This window comes from Panicum virgatum, chromosome 8K (genome assembly GCF_016808335.1).
Source record: "Panicum virgatum strain AP13 chromosome 8K, P.virgatum_v5, whole genome shotgun sequence".
NCBI classification, from domain to species: Eukaryota; Viridiplantae; Streptophyta; class Magnoliopsida; order Poales; family Poaceae; genus Panicum; species Panicum virgatum.
The window spans coordinates 27,224,634-27,244,465 of record NC_053143.1 but is presented as its reverse complement, the minus strand read 5'-3'; positions in this window follow the sequence as shown (position 1 = coordinate 27,244,465).

Below are 19,832 nucleotides of genomic sequence, written 5' to 3'. Positions count from 1 at the left end.
CTTGAAACTCAATTGGCTCAGCTGGCTGCTAATACTCCTGCTGCTGAATTAGGGAAGATCCCGGGGCAACCCGAATCCACCCTAGAGAGCATCAACGCCGTGACCACTAGGTGGGATAAGCCACCTAGCAGATCACCTTTTACCGGTTATGTAGAGACACTCACGCGACTGAGAAGGAGTGCGTGGGGCGAATTAGCAACAACAATTCAAGAGGACCCTGGAACCCCAGTGATCAGTTGCTCAATCTTCAATTGCAACTTTGATCATGCTCTATGAGACCTTGTAGCAAGTGTCAATATCATGCCCAACGTAACATTCATGAAGCTAAGCTATCCTGCACTTTCCCCTACCACCATGTGTGTGCAGCTGGCAGACTCCACAGTGAGGTATCCCAAGGGAGTTGTAGAGAACCTCTTGGTGAAAGTCAAGAACACTTTCATACTCGCGGACTTCGTGGTTCTTGATATGTAAGGAGATCTCGGTATTCTGCTCATACATGGGCGACCATTCCTGAGAGATATGAACGCCAGAATTGATGTTGGAGCAGAGAAAATCAGCCTTCGCATCATGGGGAAAACCATGAGATTCATGTCCCAGAACAAGAGGGAATTATTCCTGATTCATGAGGATAGCGAAAAGCAAGGGTTATGGGCTGAGGATAAAACGAAACCTCTATAGCAAATTCAAATGAGATTTCACCATGCGGGGCCTGCCTGTCCCTCCTCAATCCTCCGTGCGGGGCTCGTCAGCCGCTCCTCAAACCTCCGCATGGGGCCCACCTACCGCTAGGGCACCGTGGGCACGCGCCTAGGAGCCTCCGCGTTCCTGCCACAGCTCAGGGAGCGTCTCCGCCACTGGTCTGACCTAGGTTTTGGGAGAGAAGCAAAATGGAACCAGTAAGGAGAAGGAAGGGAGGGGTAGTTCGATCTTTTCCCATTGCTTTGAGAAGGTTTCTTATTATTTTTATTTTTTAATGCCTCTCCAACTAATAGAGTTTAAAGTAGGGGCAAATGAAGACTTCAATTTCAAAAAAAGAGGGGTAAAATTGCAAAGTTAAAAAAGGGGGGCAAAATCACCATTAGCTTTCACAATGTATGCATGTTAATGAAATAGTTGTAAAGTGGGAAGTTCGGGTGAAGCCCGACGGACTACCGGATTTATTCCGTTTTAAGAGTGTTGGCTGGATTATTCCTTTTAAATGATGATCGGACGCTCTTAAGCCGAGATAAATTGGATGGTTGCGCCACACTAAAGCGCATAATAAGGAACCTTAAGTTGTTTCTCTTTTCATGATTCTTAGAATGAAATCCGCATTTTTGGTGATTTATGTGTTTTCATAATGGTAAATGACATAAATTTAGACATGACGGATAGAAAAAAATCTTAGTGTCAAGTTACGAAAAAATCATACAGTTGCAAAAATTCTTAGACTATAGGGTCTACTTATTTGTTATCTCCTAGATAGATTATATAATTCAGCTTATGCGTGCTAGATTATAAAATCTGAATTATAATCTGCAATAAGCATACCTTGTGCAGCTTATGTGATTATAATAATCTAAATTATAATCTTTAGTGTTTATTGTCCATATGAGACAAAATAAAATATAAGTATATAATCTATAGAAATAATCTGAAACATACAAGCCCTTTGTAAATTTTGATTCCAGAGGGTATGCTTTTTTTCCGCTATAAAAGCTGAGAGTTCCTGATCGCCAGGTAATTTTTCAAGTACTACAGTTCTGTAAATCCCATGTCACCACCCAGTTCTCGATACGCTGACACCGTGACAGGCATCGCGACCGATGGTCTTTGAGGGGCTCCACCGCGCCGACCGGCAGTACACTGGTGCGACGATGGGTGAAGCTTGGACGTACGTATGGCCCGATGTGATGATGTGCCAGGCTGCGTGGCGTACTGGCATATTGGAAAAAATTCTCGAATGAAGATTTATAGTACCAGGCAACTAGGGTAGGGGTTATCCTGTCCGTTAGTTTGGACTTTGAGATCTTTGCCTCGTTCTGCCATGAACCAGGTTAATGTGTATTATGTCTTGTTAAGTACAGAGAAATCGTATTTTATACTATGTGACATGTATGTACTGTTATGGCCAATAATTATGTGCTAGGCCGGCAAACAGATTCAAATTTCAAAAGATTGAAGATGCTCCTCCAATACTTAAATTAGAAGTTCCCATAACAGTAGCTGTACCTTGCTCTCAGACCACTGTCGTGCCATGGAAATTTATGAGTGGGGGATTAAAATCTAATTGGTTGTTACAGATCAATATCGTGCCATGGAAATTGCAGTTGTCAATGTGTGGCCTGGAACCGTCACCGGTGGTGTAAGTGGCACGTGCTGAAACGTGTCAAGGAATGTGTGGGCCCAAAATATAACAGTGATAAGGAATTTCGGGATAAATTTCACAAGAGTTGAATGAGATGATGACTATAGAGGAATATGAAAACATTTGGAAGGTTTTGCTGAAGGAGTATGGTTTGACTAATAATCCTTTCTTGAAGCAGATTTATGAAACGAGGCATATGTGGGACAAATGTTATTTCAAAGATGTATTCTTTGCACGAATGACAAGTACACAATGTAGTGAAAGTGCAAACCATATGTTGAAGAATATTGTGTCACCAAGCGCTCCGCTACATCAATTTGTGTAGCAGTATTCCAAATGCAGTATATTCGTGATGAAGAAGAAAACTATGAAGAGAGAAGAAGCAAGCTGGTACATTTTTTCTGTTTCTATGTCAATGTTGCTTTATTTCTTTCTGCTTTTGTCCTACTCATTGTATTGGAAAATCCTTCCTCACTGTAGAACTCAAGGAAAATAAGAACTGGTGGGCCGATGGTTGTGGAAGCTAGTAGAATATATACCTTGAAAGTGTTTCAACTATTTTGTGAACTTAAGGAGGAATCAGAGTTCTACAGGGCTTTTGAGATGAATGATGGCAGTGGGTATATGATAGTTCATTACCACCTAGAAAAGGTGCAGCGTTGGTGCAAATGAATGTACCATGTACAAGTCCTAGCGGGAGTTACTAACTACAAGTGTGAATGTGGGTTGTTTGAGCATTTTGGATTGCCATGCAGTCACATAATAAGGGTACAATTTTTTCTTATTGATTTTGTCCATATTAGGAAGACTTCTGTTAAACCCTAGTTAACAATGCAGTGCATTCTTTTCAGGTTTTGATCACCACAGCCGTGCATAAGTTTCCAGATTCATTAGTAATGCAGAGATGGACTAAGAAAGCAAGGCACATAGTTCCAGTAGATCTTGCAGTACAAGATTGAGAACCCTGCACTTCGCGCACAAACATATCGCCATTCATCACTCATGTTAAAGGTTTTGTGATTTGTGGAATTAGGTGATAGCAACCCTGAAAGCCATGTGTTGGCAGCAAAAATTATTGATGATGGTATCCAAGCATTGCAAGAAGTCAGTCAAGTTTGTTAAAATATTTTTCAATTGATTCATTTAGAAATCTTACCACTAAGACCATTTTAATTCTAGATTAGTTGCTTATTAATCATACATTATGGTTAATCAAGATCATTTGATATAAACAGTGGATATTATATTTTTTGTTTAACATGGAGATATCAATGCTAAGCACGAATATTTTCTACTGAATATTTATATTTTGCATGCACTTTATATAAATTTAATAAGATAATTGCTTCCCATTCTCAATAAAAATCAAAGTAGCAATTTTATTAAATTTAAAGAAGTAAAATAATTTTTCATTAACTTCAAGTGGCAAAATAACATTTGTATTGAATTAAAAATAGTATCCTGAGAGTTTAAGGACCTGTATGACACCGCGGGACAAGTTTATGAATCTAAAAATACATTTTGAGAGATTATGGACCTGTGTGACACTTTGAAACAAGTCCAAGGATTTGAAAATGCATTCTAAGAGTTTAGACTTAGATAATACACCAGAACAAGTTTAGGGACCACTGATTTTACTCGATTATCTATATCTAGGAGTATATTGTCTAGGGAAAAATTGCATAGAATTTCTTAGATGGTATATATTCATCAAATAGGAGGGAAAGTCTACTATGGTGTCCTATAATAGTTAGCAAGAAACTCTGTCGGAAACACCTCGTGTCCTTTAACCATAACTGTATGCGAAAGACATAGTAAAATTAACCAATAAACAATATGAACAAAAATGATAATTGGTCCTGAACGGGGATTAAAAGAAACTTTAAAACCACACTGTTTTCAAGAATAAAAACACTATTACGACATATATGCATTGTACCCCTGTCATTTTAACTCTCTAAGCTGATACATCATCCACTGCATTTTACTGGTAGTACCGGAGGTACAGCAAACTCAAATGTGACTTTTAGGCTGCTGTTGAGGTGTACAAAATGTACTACTCGCATTATATTTTTGTCCAATATAGGAGTTAAATTAAACCTCCTCGCTCTCCCTCATAAAGCAGCCACCACAGCACACACTCACCAAGAAAGCAGCTTCAGATGGAGCGGCGAAGACTAGTCATAATCATTTGCTCCCTCTCCCCTCTCCCGGAAGCCTCCCATTTGACATCCATGGTTGTTGGAGGGGATTTCTTCTCCTTTCAGGCATCTCATCTTCAGGTGATCCCTCCCGCCTGGTAGTCTCCTGATCTGAGATAATACATATCCTGGGCCATTTCTTGATTCTTGGGTGGTGATCTTTTCTTTCTTAAAACGGATGTATTCTTGCTTGTTTCTGGTTGCCTCGTATCCTCTGATTTTGTTCTAGTGTTCCCTTCCAGAGAAAAGAAATCTCGGATCTTACTTTTGTGTTGTTTCCTTCATCGTTCACCCCATGGAATATCATCTCCAGAAGGCTCCCAGAAGCCACAATCAATATGTACATGTAGATAGCTATAAATCTGAACCACGCGGTTGAAATTTTGCCCATTTCGATTCAATTGTCTCTTGTGGATGGATTCGCATCTTATAGCTTCTGCTTTGTGTTTGGTTGCGCAGGCGGCTACTTAAGTGGGTTTGGTTAGTTTGGTGCTGACCGACGGTGACAACGAGAGAGAGCACGCCGGTGCGTTCGTCACAGAGATGTGGCCCGCGGCGGCATACTTGCGTGCTCCCTCCCGTTGTCACTGTCCCCACTACCATGTACTTTCTCCTTTATCCCCCTCAATCTGGCAGGGGAAACTACAGTTAATTTACAGGTACTAAATGATACACCCATCAGTAGAAGTAATGGCATTCTTCCATGATCTAAAAAAGTTGCAGTAATATAATGTCGTTATGCATCACTTGATCTCACTAGATGTACACTGCTTTCTAAAATGCTACAATTGTGTGTGCAAGGCTATGTGCGCATCTGTGCCTAGTCATGTATTGCACACAAATAATTGTGTACTTTGATTTCTGGTTATATGCTTATTTTATTCATTTATAGAAAGATTAGCTTGCTTGCAACGATGTAGTAGGTTCTTTCGTTGTACACACTAGTGTTTGTAGATTATTGCTCAACTGACTTATGTCATGTACATTTTGTTTTAAGGTTTAGCCAGTGTCTGGAGTATCATATTATATGTAGCCCATTTAGAGTTTCAGTTGAATTCCCTTGACGCCGCACGATGTTTCTTTCTTTCATAGTGGGAATACAACTTTGAGCATTATCTATATATATATGAACAAACAATCTGATAGTTGATTCCTGTGTCTTTATATTTATTTAATAATTGATGTTTGTTTTAGTCTTTGATAAATGCACATGAAATTTAAGATTATGTCTGCACTTCAAATTACTTCACTCATCTATTTTTCTAGATTCCGTATATGTGCTTTCACATTCTACCACTAATTAGTTCTTTTTAGTGTACTATACCAGTATTTTGCATTTGCTACTTCTACTATTCTTGATCAAAGTTTTCAATCTACAGTATGTTTTGCTCCTTTGCATTGTATTGTCACAATAACTCTTGACAGAAAAATGACTCTTCTTCATATATGATCATGACAATATTTTTTCTTACATTGTATTCACAGAGAATTTTGTTAACTCCATTTTCCTTGTGGATCTTGACACAAACACATTGCTACAAAAAAATTATTAATCAATTAGTGATGCTAGGCAAATTGGGCGTCAATTAGACTGTCAGAGGGCAGCCAAGTTGAGCCTCAACTACATACTATAGATGGTGGTCAGACTTAATGATGAAAATAATAGCTAGGGAAACCTCTTTAATCTTTTTGCAACCTCTTTTTTATATAAGATACATATCTTTTTCTATATATATTGTAAAAGATGATGGCGTCAATTTAATCTTTTTGCAACCTCTTTTTTATATAAGATACATATCTTTTTCTATATATATTGTAAAAGATGTTTAATTTGCACGTACCAAAGCATTCGGAGTTGTTGTGTGAGAATCATGTTAGTAGTCTCAACCTGCTAGGATCTAATTGGAGGATGGGGGATTGACTATCTAAACTACTTAGGCACTGCCTAGGGAACCAACCTAGTAGTAAGTGACTAGGGAAGGGAAAGAATGGAGGGGCTTCTTCCAACTGATGCCACCTGCGAGCTGTGCAACAGCCAGATGGAAATGGCAGACCATATCATCTTCAGCTGCCCAGTGGCGGTGTCCCTATGGCAACAGGTGGGTGTCACGCTGGATGAGCACGCAAAGGTCAGCAGCCTCCACTCCCCGGCACTATGCCCAGGGCCATACTGGAGCAGCATGGCTCCATTTTCCTCTTCTTGTGCTGCTGGAACATTTGGAAGCACAGAAATTGCATAGTGTTCGATGGCATTGAATCCTCTCTGCAACTAATTATGCGCAACTGCCGCGAAGATGCACGCGTGTGGGCGTGGCGACTACCACGGGCAGATGCTGCCATTGTTGATGTCTAGTGTGCACTTATTTCTCCCATGTAATACGCTCTAATACTTTCATCCCCAAATTGTACCCCCTTTGCTGTACAATCAGGCCTTCCAGAGCCCCTTTAATGAAAATCAGGTGGGGAACCTCCCCCTGAAAGGTCCCTGTTTGGTTTTGATAATTGACTGACAATATTAGGTGGACTAATAATGTGGCATATGGAGATACACAGGTGATTAGTCCACAGGTGATGATGAGAAGGAGCTCATTGCATATGAGACATGACATGAAGTCATGTGACCAAGGTGGAGAAGATCAAGACAAGGTTGGCTTGATGGACCAGTTGAAATGGTAAAGGGCAAGTCAAGGCTTTGAAGCGACGGACCGCAAGGCGGTGAAGCTTTGGCAAGACATGGCACCGATGGACCGAGACGACGGTGAAGAGCGAGCAAGGTCAAGATCGATGGACCAAAGAGATCATGTGATGATATGGAGTGGATCATATCATTCATGATTGTGTTGGTGCATTGGTTGCATCGAAAATTGGAAGATGGACATAAAAATGGAGATGAAATGGAAATGCGCAAGGCAAAGGTATAACCTAGGGCATTTCATTTCACCGGTCTAAGGCTGAGTAGAGAAGTGCTTGACCGGATTTAGGATAGATGGACGTACTATCAAGAGGGGCAAACTTGTTTGCATATCGGTCATCTAGTGCCACTTGGAGCGATCTAACTTTGCGATGTGCTAGGATTGAGTGGCGCGGTGAGAGCAAGTGAAAAACATTCAAAAAAATGTTTGTGAAAATGCTAATAGACATGCACATGGTGGCGTACACTTGGTGGTGTTGGCACATTTGCAAAGGAGAAGGTGTTGGAGTTGATGTTGATCAACTTGGGGAAGAAAGAAAGGCATTTCGGTGTTCTCCGGACACTAGGATAGCTCTTGGAGTGGAACACTTCTTTGATCCATTGTTCCTTGGATCAAATAATCATGTGGGTTGTGTATCCCTCTAAGTAAGCTTTCCAAAATGTCCAAGATCATCGAAATCGGACTTCGGAGCTAAAAGTCATGAGCGTTTTATTGATGGTCGGTTTTGCTAGAAATAGACCTGTGGACGGTCCTCTATTTTGTGGTGGACGGTCCGCCAGTTTCTGGTTTGAACTCGAACAGAACCGTTCTGGACGGTGGGTGTTGTCCCAAGTTGAACGGCGGACGGTCCTCCCCTAGGGAGCAGACAGTCCGCAAGTCACTTCCAGATTTAGTCAGAAATGTTTCAGTTTCTGGGCGTTCAGAGTTTTGAACTGCGGACAGTCCGCCCAGGGCTCTAACAGTCGACTCTGACACGCAATCATTGCAGTTCTATCCGTTGGGTTTGAATGGTAGACCGTCCGGTTTCTCTGAGGCGGACAGTCCGCGAAAACTCTGTTCGACGGGTTCTTGAGATAACGGCTAGTTTGGGGACTCCCACTATAAATAAAGGTAGTGGCCGGCCACTTTGGGGTGCTGAGCACCTTGGGGACTTGGTGTCCTTGTGGAGAGTGCTTGGGAGCCCCCCAACTCACTTGTGGCTAGTGATAATCATATTTGCTAAGTAAGAGAGCGATTCTAGTGCATTGCATTGAGAGATTGCAAGAGTTTGGCACTAGGTGATCAAGTTGCAAGTCGGTGGTGCTTGTTACTCTTGGAGGTTGCCACCTCCTAGACGGCTTGGTGGTAGTGGTGTCCCCATGAAGCTTGCAAGGAGATTGTGCAAGGCTCCGGGACCGTGATTGTGAGGGGTATTGTGCTCACCCCGCGGGAGCCGCGAAGAGCAACTCTAGTTGAGCGAGACTTGAAGAGCAACAAGTGGTCTGACCGAATCATGTGCTAGAGCTCAGTGTGAGCACTCCACGTGCGAGAGCGTGATTTGAGAGTCACCACTAGCAATAGGATCGGCGGCAACCTTGGAGCTTGTCTCAACGGGGACTAGCTTGGTGGCAACCAAGTGAACCTCGGGATAAAATCATTGTGTCAACATTTGCCTTCCCGTTGGTTTGCATCCCTGATACACAAGCTTACATTTACTTACTCGTATATTGTGCTTGTGTAGTTGCTCTTGTTTTTAGTTAGCTTGTGTAGCTTGCTAGTTTCGTTCCTTGCTTGTATAGCATAGAAGTAGCTCTCTTGTGTGACTAATTGACTTGAGTAGCCTTATTAGTCACTTTGCTTAGTTTGTGTAGCTAAGTGTTTTGAGCTCTCTAGATTGGCTTGTGTAGCCTTACTCTTGAGAACTTCTAGTTGTGCTTAGGCATTGTGCGCTTTGCATACTAGTATGTGTAAGAGCTCCCTAGTTGTTTGAGTACTAGTTGCATAGTCTTGTGTGACCTTGCAAACTAGATTTGTGTCGGTGAGCTCTACCTAGCCCGGCACCTTAGTTGCTCAATTAGGATCCTTTTGTAAGGTTCAAGTTTTAGATAGAGGGGTGTAGTCTTGGTTAGACCGAGTAGTTTAATTCCGCATTTGTTTTGGTTAGCCGACAACGTTTTAAGTTTTAGAAAGTACTATTCACCCCCCCTTCTAGTCCACCATCTCGACCATAACTTCTTCATCCGGAGTCCGTTTGGGATCAATGACCACTCGTTGAAAAGTTAATTTCATAAGGCTTTCCATGGAGTAGAATTTTGGTACATGTTTTGTGCAGGATGATCAAGGAATTCAACAAAGAAGAGGCAGCAACAAACAATGGAGAAAGTGATGACGATGTCGCAAGATGTTTTTTTAGAACCTTGTGCACAAAAGTTGATGATTTGAAGTTGACCAATGCTAGAGGCAACAAGATTAGAGGAACCATGATGCCACCCATCTTCTCCATGGGATGCTCAAGAAGCTTCTAGTCGAGTGCAATCAAAGAAAGAGACCGCTCTGATCATCGACACAAAGCACGGGAGCCTCCTTCGATCCCGACACCTTAGGCAAAGCAAGAACCATGGAGACAGACCATTGGAGCCACACTACTCGCTGGTGAATCAATGGTGATGACCTTGAAGCCAAGGATGCACAACAAGACGCTCCGAAGACCACAAGATCAAGATCATCGACATCTTCGGATCGATTCATAAGAAGTCATTGTTATCATCAATATTCTGCTCAACCTCAGAAGCAAATAGCAGCATATTTTTGGATATTCAAAAGATCCACGAAGTTTCTGTCCCAACAAATCAAGAACCAAGTCAATCGGAGATTCCTACAAGCGGGTATGGCCAAAACATTGAAGGTTGTGCACTCTGGAAATTTCTGGACAGCACGCAGCGCCAAAAGTGAAACGGGCATAACTCCCTCGTTTGGACTCCGTTTAAAGCGAATGACCACTCGTTGGAAAGGTAATTTCATAAAATTTTCAATAGAGCTATATTTTGGTATATGTTCTGTTGAGTATACAGGAGAGATTCCACGAAGAAGAGGCAGGAGCAACGCGATGAGAACAAGATAGAAAAGATGACGATGACAACAATGAAGAGGAGCTTGGGCGATGTTTTCATCAAGCGTATATGATAAAATTCAGAGGCTTGGAGCAGAGGAAGAACCCCAATGAAATTGACAAATGAAGGCACAAGCGGTCGACCTTCGACAAACGAAGATGTTGCAAACAAACCACGACAGATTACAAGAGTGCAACACTCAACACATGGAGACGTGAGAAGCAAATCACGACGGACCACGAGGAGTGCATCAAGATGACATCTCGCACAAAGCACCACGACTCCAATGAGTATGAAAAAGCTCCGAAGCTAAGGTATACAGTGAATTCTCAAGCTTCTATTGGTTTTGTTGATAATCGTTAAAAATCTCATGCTCGAACCAATAGTCGGAATGAAAGTTTAAATTCTATGCCTTGTTCTTTTCATGATGATAGGCTAGAGTTTCTTGAGAAGGTTGATTTCATGCTTAAAGAACCTCTGCCTAATAATGAGCTCCGCGCTATGCAAGAAACACATGCTGCATTTAATTACACTATGCCTTGTTGATGAAATTTAATTGAGGATGTGATTATGTTGCATATGTTTACAAATAATTGCAAATCTCGATCTTGTTTTGCGCTTGGTCAAGCTCATGACCCTAAAAGAGCACATGTCGGGAGAAGCCCCGAATTTCACTAATCATGCAGGACATGAAACTCAAATGATGAGGAGGGAAACTGTGCCCAAAATTTTGAACACCATCATCAACATCTTCAAGTTTCAAGAACGGACGTCGCTAAGCCTCATCAATTTTGTGCACAAGTCCAGAAATTTACAATGCAAGAAAGTTGAATATTCAGGATCTCCATCAAGTCCTCGGTTAAACACATCAATGATCGATACAATTGAAGACCCACGGGAGGAGCTATGTCTCAAACATCGGAGATGCACGTGCTGAAATCAGCACGGGGCAGATTGCAGTGACGGGGAAAAAGGGGCATAACTCCCTCAATTGGAATGCGTTTTGGGCAAATGAAGACTTGTTGGAAAGAAAATTTCGTGCACCTTGCATTGGACCAATTGTTTGGTGCAATTCCCAATCTGTACAGAGAGGAAAATCCATGAAAAGAAAGGTAGCGATGAAGGACAACAAAGAAGGAGGTGACCATGATTTGAGAGACGATTGGGCAAGTTTTCCATTAAGCGTGATTGATCATGTCCAACATGGGAAGTGGAATAAGAGTTGCATGGAACACCTTCACCTCTTGCATGAAGGACCATGGCTTCGCATCAATGAGAAGGTATGTAAGAAAGTCGAGCTCTATGACTTTAAATGAAGCGCTTTGCGGGAGGCAACCCATTCATTTTATTTATATATATTAATATGACCGTCTACATTGCACTCTTTAATCGGAATATCAAGTAACATTGTACCATTGCTCTAACAAAAACCACAACTTCATGTTGTTCATTCTAAATGTTATTGAGGGAGCACTTTGTTATTTGATCTTGGAAAATTTGTAGACCTTTTTGTGTGCCTATTAGTGTTTAGACTTTTTTGTGTCCTTTTAGAGGGAAATATGAAGTGTTGCACCACCCTTTGATTCTAAACTTGTGGCTAGTTAACTTAGGCTAACTTTTTGTTTTGTTTTAGACCACCTCATCATGTCATATCATTTTGTCCGTCTCACCCTTGCATTGCATTGCATGTTGCATTTAAAAAAAACCTTTTCTAAAAACAGTGACTAGCCTCGCTTTTGAGATCCTAAAACCCTTAGGAAAACCACTCATAGAGCAATCCTAAAACCATAGGTTATGTTTTTCATTCAAAAAAAATCTAACTTTTGTTTCTCTCTAGTTTTTTTTAAAAAAAAACCACCTTAGATAGAATTTCTATACCCAACACTCTCTCTTCAAAATTTTTGTTTTAAGCCAAAAATATAGGAAACCCGTAAACCTACTTCTAAAACCTTGTTAGCTTGGTTGCTTGATCCTTTTTCGATAAATAACATTTTCATTGACAAAAGCCTCACTTCTTATGAAGTATCGCGAAGTCTTTTTGTCACTCTTAGCAATTGTTTTTGAATAAGCTAGTTGCGGAACAACATCGAAAGGTCCTTTCAACCTTGATAACACTTGTTTTTGCTAACTTTGCATTTGCACTATGCATCCATTCCATTGTTCATGCCCTCATTTTTGCTAGCTTGGTCTCAATCTTATTGATGTATGCTTTCCTATCCATGTAATGCTTATCATGATAGCATTTACCTTTTGCAATCTTGTGTAAACGTGGTGTTTAAACTTGTTTGCGGACCTCCATCTTTAAGCTCTTTTGACCAAGATAGCAATCCATTTTCCACTCATTTGCATACACACACCTCCCACTTGCATTCTCATACACCCATTAGGTTTAATTTTCCCTAGACTAATTACGCCACAAGCTAAGTATCTTAGGGGATGTTTTTGGTTTGTTGGCAATTGTTTCTACTCCCAACTATCACCTTGGGGGTAGATTGTGCACTTGAATTATTTTGCAGGCATGAGAAAGCGTTCCCATAAATTCGTGATCAAAGAAGAAATCAAGTTTCTCAACATCTCCAAAGTTCGAGAGCAAGCCCCGCTGTTTTCATCCAATTTTGCACATGGACAGAGATGTACAAGGAAGAAAAAGTTAATATTCAGAATCTCCATAAAATTCCCGTTCCAATGCATCCAAGATCAATGAATTTGAAGACCCGTACAAGGAGATATGGCAAAAACTTTGGACGCTGCGCGTTCTGAAATTCAGAACAGATTGCAGCGCTGGGATAAAATGGACACAACTCTCTTTTTCGGAATCAATTTTGGGCGAATAAGGACTCGTTGGAAAGAAAAATTCGTGCACTTCGCAATGGAGCAATTTTTCAGTACAGATTCTGTTCTGGAAATTGAAAGAAAAATTCGTGAAGATGAGGCAGCAATGGGACAACGAGGAATTGAAGGAGACGACGACGATGAGAAGCCCATTCATGCACATCCATCCTCCAAGAGAGCCCAAAGGACCAAGCCCACGAAGATGAGATCAAGATACTTTGGGATTAAGCAAAGCAAATGAAGATTTAAGGAAGGATTCCCTATCCTATCCTTTCCTCGAAGATATCTCCAAGATAACGACGTCAAAAGGGGTGCAATCGTGAAGGACATAAACTCTAGAAGATGCGAGGAGTCTGCACGCGAAAAATGAGACCGAGGCGAGCCCGAAAGGGGGTAGGCCGGCCGGCCTAGGCCCATGGGGCCGGCCGGCCTAGCCCGTTTCAGAGGCGGTTTCGGCCTCCCCTTCGACCGGTGGCTTCCTCGGCTTATAAATAGCTCGCACCTTATTCATCTCGAAGCATCCATCCACCCAGAACTCGACAAAAACCTAGGGCCAAGACCGGAGGGAGACGACGGCCGCCACAAGTCTTCGAAGTTGTCTAGGAGATGGCTTAGGCCGCCCCTAGCCGCCATGGCCTCCCTGCGAGGTTGTGCCATGGTGGAGTTCATGAGCTAGTTGGAGTCGTCAATGGTATGTACTCGGTGGTGATGATCCAAACGAATCTATTATGTGAGTAATGATAATCATGTCTTCCGAATCTATTAGCGATCGTGTTCTCTCTTTCGATTTTGTTCTTTTCTTTGGGTTTGCTTCATCCTAGATCTATTATCGAGATAGATCGCTTAGCATGATCTTGTAGTCATGGTGGTTAGAGGTTCATGACAGAACTACCAAAGGGGGTTCGACTTGCTTCAGGGTATTTCGTTCAAAAGGGGGGCGTCGTGACAGGCCGTCTCCACAGAGTAGGCGGAGTATCGAGGGATCGGATTGGAGATTTTGAGTTTAAAGATGCTTTTGATTGAGATGCATGATTTATTTGCTCGTTAGCTTGAACTACAACTAGATGACGATAGGCCTAGTCATGTCTTTGGTTTTGCTATGATCAAGCCTATGTTCATGGATGAGATCAACCTTTACACATCACTCATATCTGTCAAAGGTTTACCCTTTATATACAATCAATGATTCATGTTAGGATAGATCTGTTAGATTAGATGGAAAACCTTAGGTAGTTCTTTGTCGATCCACGGATTGATAAACATTGGGGGGAATACTCTAAGGGAAAAGCTACACGAAACCGTGCGCTTGCGGTATACAAATCGGGGCGCTAAGGAGCGCCAACAGGACCGTCCAGTTTCTCTGAGGCAGACAGTTCGCGAAAACTCTGTTTCGACGGGTTTTTGAGGTAACGTCTAATTTGGGGACTCCCACAATAAATTGAGGTAGTGGCCGGCCATTTTGGGGTGCTGAGCACCTTGGGGGCTTGGTGTCCTTGTGGAGAGTGCTTGGGAGCCCTCCAACTCAATTGTGGCTAGTGCTAATCATATTCACTAAGTGAGAGAGCTATTCTAGTGTGTTGCATTGAGAGATTGCAAGAGTTTGGCACTAAGTGATCGAGTTGCAAGCTGGTGGTGCTTGTTACTCTTGGAGGTTGCCACCTCCTAGACGGCTTGGTGGTGGTGGTGTCCCCATGAAGCTTGCAAGGAGATTGTGCAAGGCTCCGGGACCGTGATTGTGACGGGTATTGTGCTCACCCCACGGGAGCCGCGAAGAGCAACTCTAGTTGAGCGAGACTTGAAGAGCAACAAGTGGTCCGGCTGAATCATGTGCTAGAGCTCGGTGTGAGCACTCCACATGGGAGAGCGTGACTTGAGAGTCACCACTAGCAACAGGATCGGGGCAACCTTGGAGCTTGTCTCAATGGTGACTAGCTTTGTGGCAACCAAGTGAATCTCGGGATAAAATCATCGTGTCAACATTTGCCTTCCCGTTGGTTTGCATCCCTGATACACAAACTTACATTTACTTACTCATATATTGTGCTTGTGTAGTTGTTGTTGTTTTTAGTTAGCTTGTGTAGCTTGCTAGTTTTCTTCCTTGCTTGTGTAGCATAGAAGTAGCTCTCTTGTGTGACTAATTGACTTGAGTAGCCTTATTAGTCACTTTGCTTAGTTTGTGTAGCTAAGTATTTTGAGATCTCTAGTTTGGCTTGTGTAGCCTTGCTCTTGAGGACTTCTAGTTGTGCTTAGGCATTGTGCGCTTTGCATACTAGTATGTGTAAGAGCTCCCTAGTTGTTTGAGTACTAGTTACATAGCCTTGTGTGACCTTGCAAACTAGATTTGTGTAGGTGAGCTCTACCTAGCCCGGCACCTTAGTTGCTCAATTAGGATCCTTTTGTAAGGTGCAAGTTTTAGATAGAGAGGTGTAGTCTTGGCTAGACCGAGTAGTTTAATTCCACATTTGTTTTGGTTAGCCGACAACGTTTTAAGTTTTAGAAAGGACTATTCACCCCTCCCCCCCCCCCCCCCGCCCGTCTAGTCCGCCATCTCGACCCTACACCCCACACCCCTCCCCCGCCGCCGCCTGACCGTCAAAAAAAAGGACGGCACCCTTAACATTTTTTGCAGTGGTTCCTTAGGCCAATCTTAGTGGGAGTGTTATAGGAGTGTTATGAACATTAAATTTGCTAACATGTACCAATAGTATGAGGAGAGAGGAGTGTCATGAATCTGAGAGGAGTGTTATCACCGTAACACTCCACTGGCACAGTTCTCAAATTTTCAGTCTTGGTAACTGTGTCGATGACACTCCCACTGAGACTGGCCTTAGAAATGTGGTTGTGAATGTGTGAATATTAACATGTGGTGGAAGGGAGACAAAGGATAAAGGGGAAGTGGGACAAGTCACAAAGGGGATTATTAGGTATGAAATTCTTCCACAAGGAATAGATATTGGTTTTTTTTCAAAGGCAGAATGAATGGCTTGTCCAAATTATGGAAATTTTTTTACATTAGTCGGTGGAGAGAGTCATATGGGAACCACCTTAAACTAGGATGCTGAGATCCAGACACATTGCACATCACATAAGCATCTAAAAAGTTGACCGCTTTACTATCTTCCCCTGGATTACCATGTTTACTAGTGAGAGTAATTGTTGATTTTGTCACTTTCTCCTACCAATCATGTGGTTGTTTCCTTTTCTCAGTTTGTCTTCCAATTACGCTGACATCATGTCTATATTTAGGTGGTTTTCAAGTTCTTCCCTTTCTTTTTGTACCACTATGCTATGATGCTATCCTGTGAGTTGAGTTATTACCACTTTCTATCATGGTTATAAATGTCTGCATCCTGTTTTCCTTTTTACATTAAGATCCATAGGCTTACTATTGTTATTGTGACCTTTCACTCTTTTCTGCACTCTCTTTATTTCACCGTTGCTTCCTATTCTGTTGCTCCTGTCAAAAACAAGCTGAGTAGCATTTATTAGTAAAAGTCATGAGAGCACTAGACTAGTTTCGACTTTTCTATTTTTATAATATTTCAATAAAACTATATGGTCACAGTCTGACCCTTATTTTGCATAGGTGTTTTCTCTGTCGTTCCTTTTTTTACATGTCTTCAACTTGTATTACTTTCGTTATATTTTGGTCAAGGTCTTAAACATGGTGTCATAGTTGATAATTTGACATACGAGCAATGGGTGTACACAAAACTTCCAAAATGAAGAATCGCACATTCCCACTATTGTTTTTGGTGTATTCTGGATGACTTGATCCTACCATGCACCATATCTTCATTATTATTGGCTAACTTTGTGTCCATCTAATTTTAGCATTGTTAATTGTGTATATTGAGAGTGCATTGCCATTGCACCTTTTTACTCTATAAAAAGCATTGTTTACCATACTCCTATTAGTCTAGTGGGTTGTGGTAACATTCTCCAACATCAATCTGGTCACAAGATAATTTTGGATATTTAATCTTGCAATTTTTTATTTCTACTTGTTAGAGTATATTTGGTAGTATAGGAAATATCTCAAGAAGACTTATTGCCCCCCAAGTCTTGTACCCTTATATATACGCCCTTGAGGCTCAATGCAATACAACCCACGATTCATACGCAATCTATCCTTCGTACACTACTTTCTAGCCTAAAATTTCCATCTATCTATATAGCATAATGAAGTTTTGTCCGGATTAAAATTTGTATTATTTTGATTGTTTGTTTTGCTGTTCATGTTCCATCTTGTGCAATAATGCAGGGGCTTGTTTGGAGCCTTGGAGGTACTGGGTCCAATAAGAAAAATAAAAAGGGCAGTGCAATGTTCGCTTCCAGAAAACCATATGCTAATCTATCTTTCTAATTGCTATGTACTGATTTTTTGGGATCTCCTGACTCCTAGAATTGGTATGAGCCTGGGGATGTATGTGCACTTTTAACGAATGGTGTGATGTTAAAGTGACGAAGTTATCTATACTATAAAGGTTCAAAACAATTGAAAATATTTTTCATCCAAATTGGGTCTACCGTACCCCTCATGTTGGACCCACCCATCGGACATCAAAAAGACAAAAAAGACAAAATAAGATGCAGACCCATCAAAACGAAGAGTTAGACAACGTTTCTGCCAAAAATAGGAAACTTTTTTCACCCCGTCCGCTGTCTTACCCGGCTGCTGTACCTATACCCGCCCGATGTCGCCACTCTTCCGACCTTCCCTCGGTTATTAATCAATCTCATCAAAATCAATCTCGCTCCCTCCAAATTTAGAGTTTGCTGAATCATAGATTGAATTGAACCGGGCATATGCAAGACAATCAACGCAATCATCTTCCGAGGCCTCGCCATCTTCTACTTCGTCCGCTGCTGGCGCCGATGTCGCGGCCATGGAGAACGCTCGGTGGTGCCGTCCCACGGCAGCAGCGCCAGTGGGGTCGCCTCCAAGCAGCCAGAAGCGGATCCAACAGGTACATCACCGTATCGGAGGAGGCGCTCGTGCTACAGTGTGTGCATATGGCCACGGATGGAGGGGGAAGAAAGGACCTGAGGCATGATCGCGTCGTCTCGCCGGCAGGGGCGCCCGGTAGCCTCGAGGCACAGCCAGGGGCGAAGCCACCTTGTGTTTGCCTGGTGCACATGCACCATGGTAGAAAAGAAAATTCCTACTAGTTAACCAAATTCTACCATGTAAATTACATTAGTTTTCTTCTATCCAATGGAGAGTGCACCAGGGTTAATTCTATTCTAGCTTCGCCTCTGGGCACAGCGCGTCGGTCGAATGACGAGCAGGATGGCGCCGTGGTGGTCGGGGACGGAGGTGCGAGAGGAAGAGCTCGGACGCCGGCGGGGAGCGGGTAGGGCCGCCGTTGGTGAGAAAAAAAATAATGCCCTTTTGGGCCTTTGGCAGAAACCGAAAATCACACCGGAACAGCGCAAGTTCGTCAACATCTTTCCCCCGCTGCTGCTGCGACGGCCGGGCCGGCACCTACAGCCGGCGCTCGTCCAAGACCTACACCATCCACACCTGGACGCTGAGGATGGTTGACATGGCGTGGGTGATGGACGGCATCGTCGACGCCGCCGAGCTCTGGGCCCTTGACGCCTACCAAGGCCTCCCACGCCTTCAGCTGGGGTATACCCGGCCCCGTCGTGAGCACCGACGACCCTAGTGCCATCTGCTTAGTGGTTGAGGGAAACGAAGTTTGGCTGATCATGCTGGACACGAGGAGCTAGCAAGACCTTACAATCAGTCGTCCGTTACACCGAAAGGAACTGGTTCCATCATACGAATAATCTGAATCCCAACAAGGTCTCTGACTACCTGAATTCTTATCCTAGTAGCAGCAATGGTGATACGTCGGCGACGAGCTGCCAATAAAAGATGATGTCAAGAATTTAGTGCAACTTCGAAGTTGTCTTCTGAACCTGTGCAAGTTTCAGAGATTCTGATGGCACTTGAAGAGGTACCCAGCCTGGCTGATAAATTGCTCAATGTGTTTGCAAAGGACAAGGTTCTTGAATAGAGACTTGAAGAGCATACTGAGTGATTTCAAACTGAATCCAAGCAATTACAATAAACTGAGACTACTAGAAAAGAAATGCTCCGAGAATATATATGGAACCCTGAAATATGAATAGATGAGCAGCTTGAAGCATAGTATCACTATGAGTGTAGAGGCCCAACAAAGAAATATTGGTATAAAATTAGAGTTGTCATCCGAAGTCTTCATATTTCACCAGTGGAGATATGACTAGAAAGAGCACAGAAGTAGATTGAAAGAAAGAAGTTTTGGTACTCTTTCTTTTTTAGTTGTAATTGGCTAACATTGCTGCTTTATTAGTTATTAGCAATGAAATGAGTGAAAATTTGTTACTATCCAAATTAATTTGGAATCAAATCGGACTAAGCTGCACCTGCTAGCTTGAGATGTGTTTAATAATACATTCTCCGGAAAAATATGTGCGTGGCGCACGTACATTTTGCTAGTTACGCAAATGGTTCTAATCATCTTGCATCCATTATGGCAGTTGAGCTGTTCCTGAATGTATGTTTACATTGAGGCATTAACATTTTCTTTCTTCAGATGCTAGACTTACTTTTTTCACCTTCTGGCAGAGTTGTTGCCCAACATTGGGATGGGAAGGACGCCACGACGGAGATGCATTT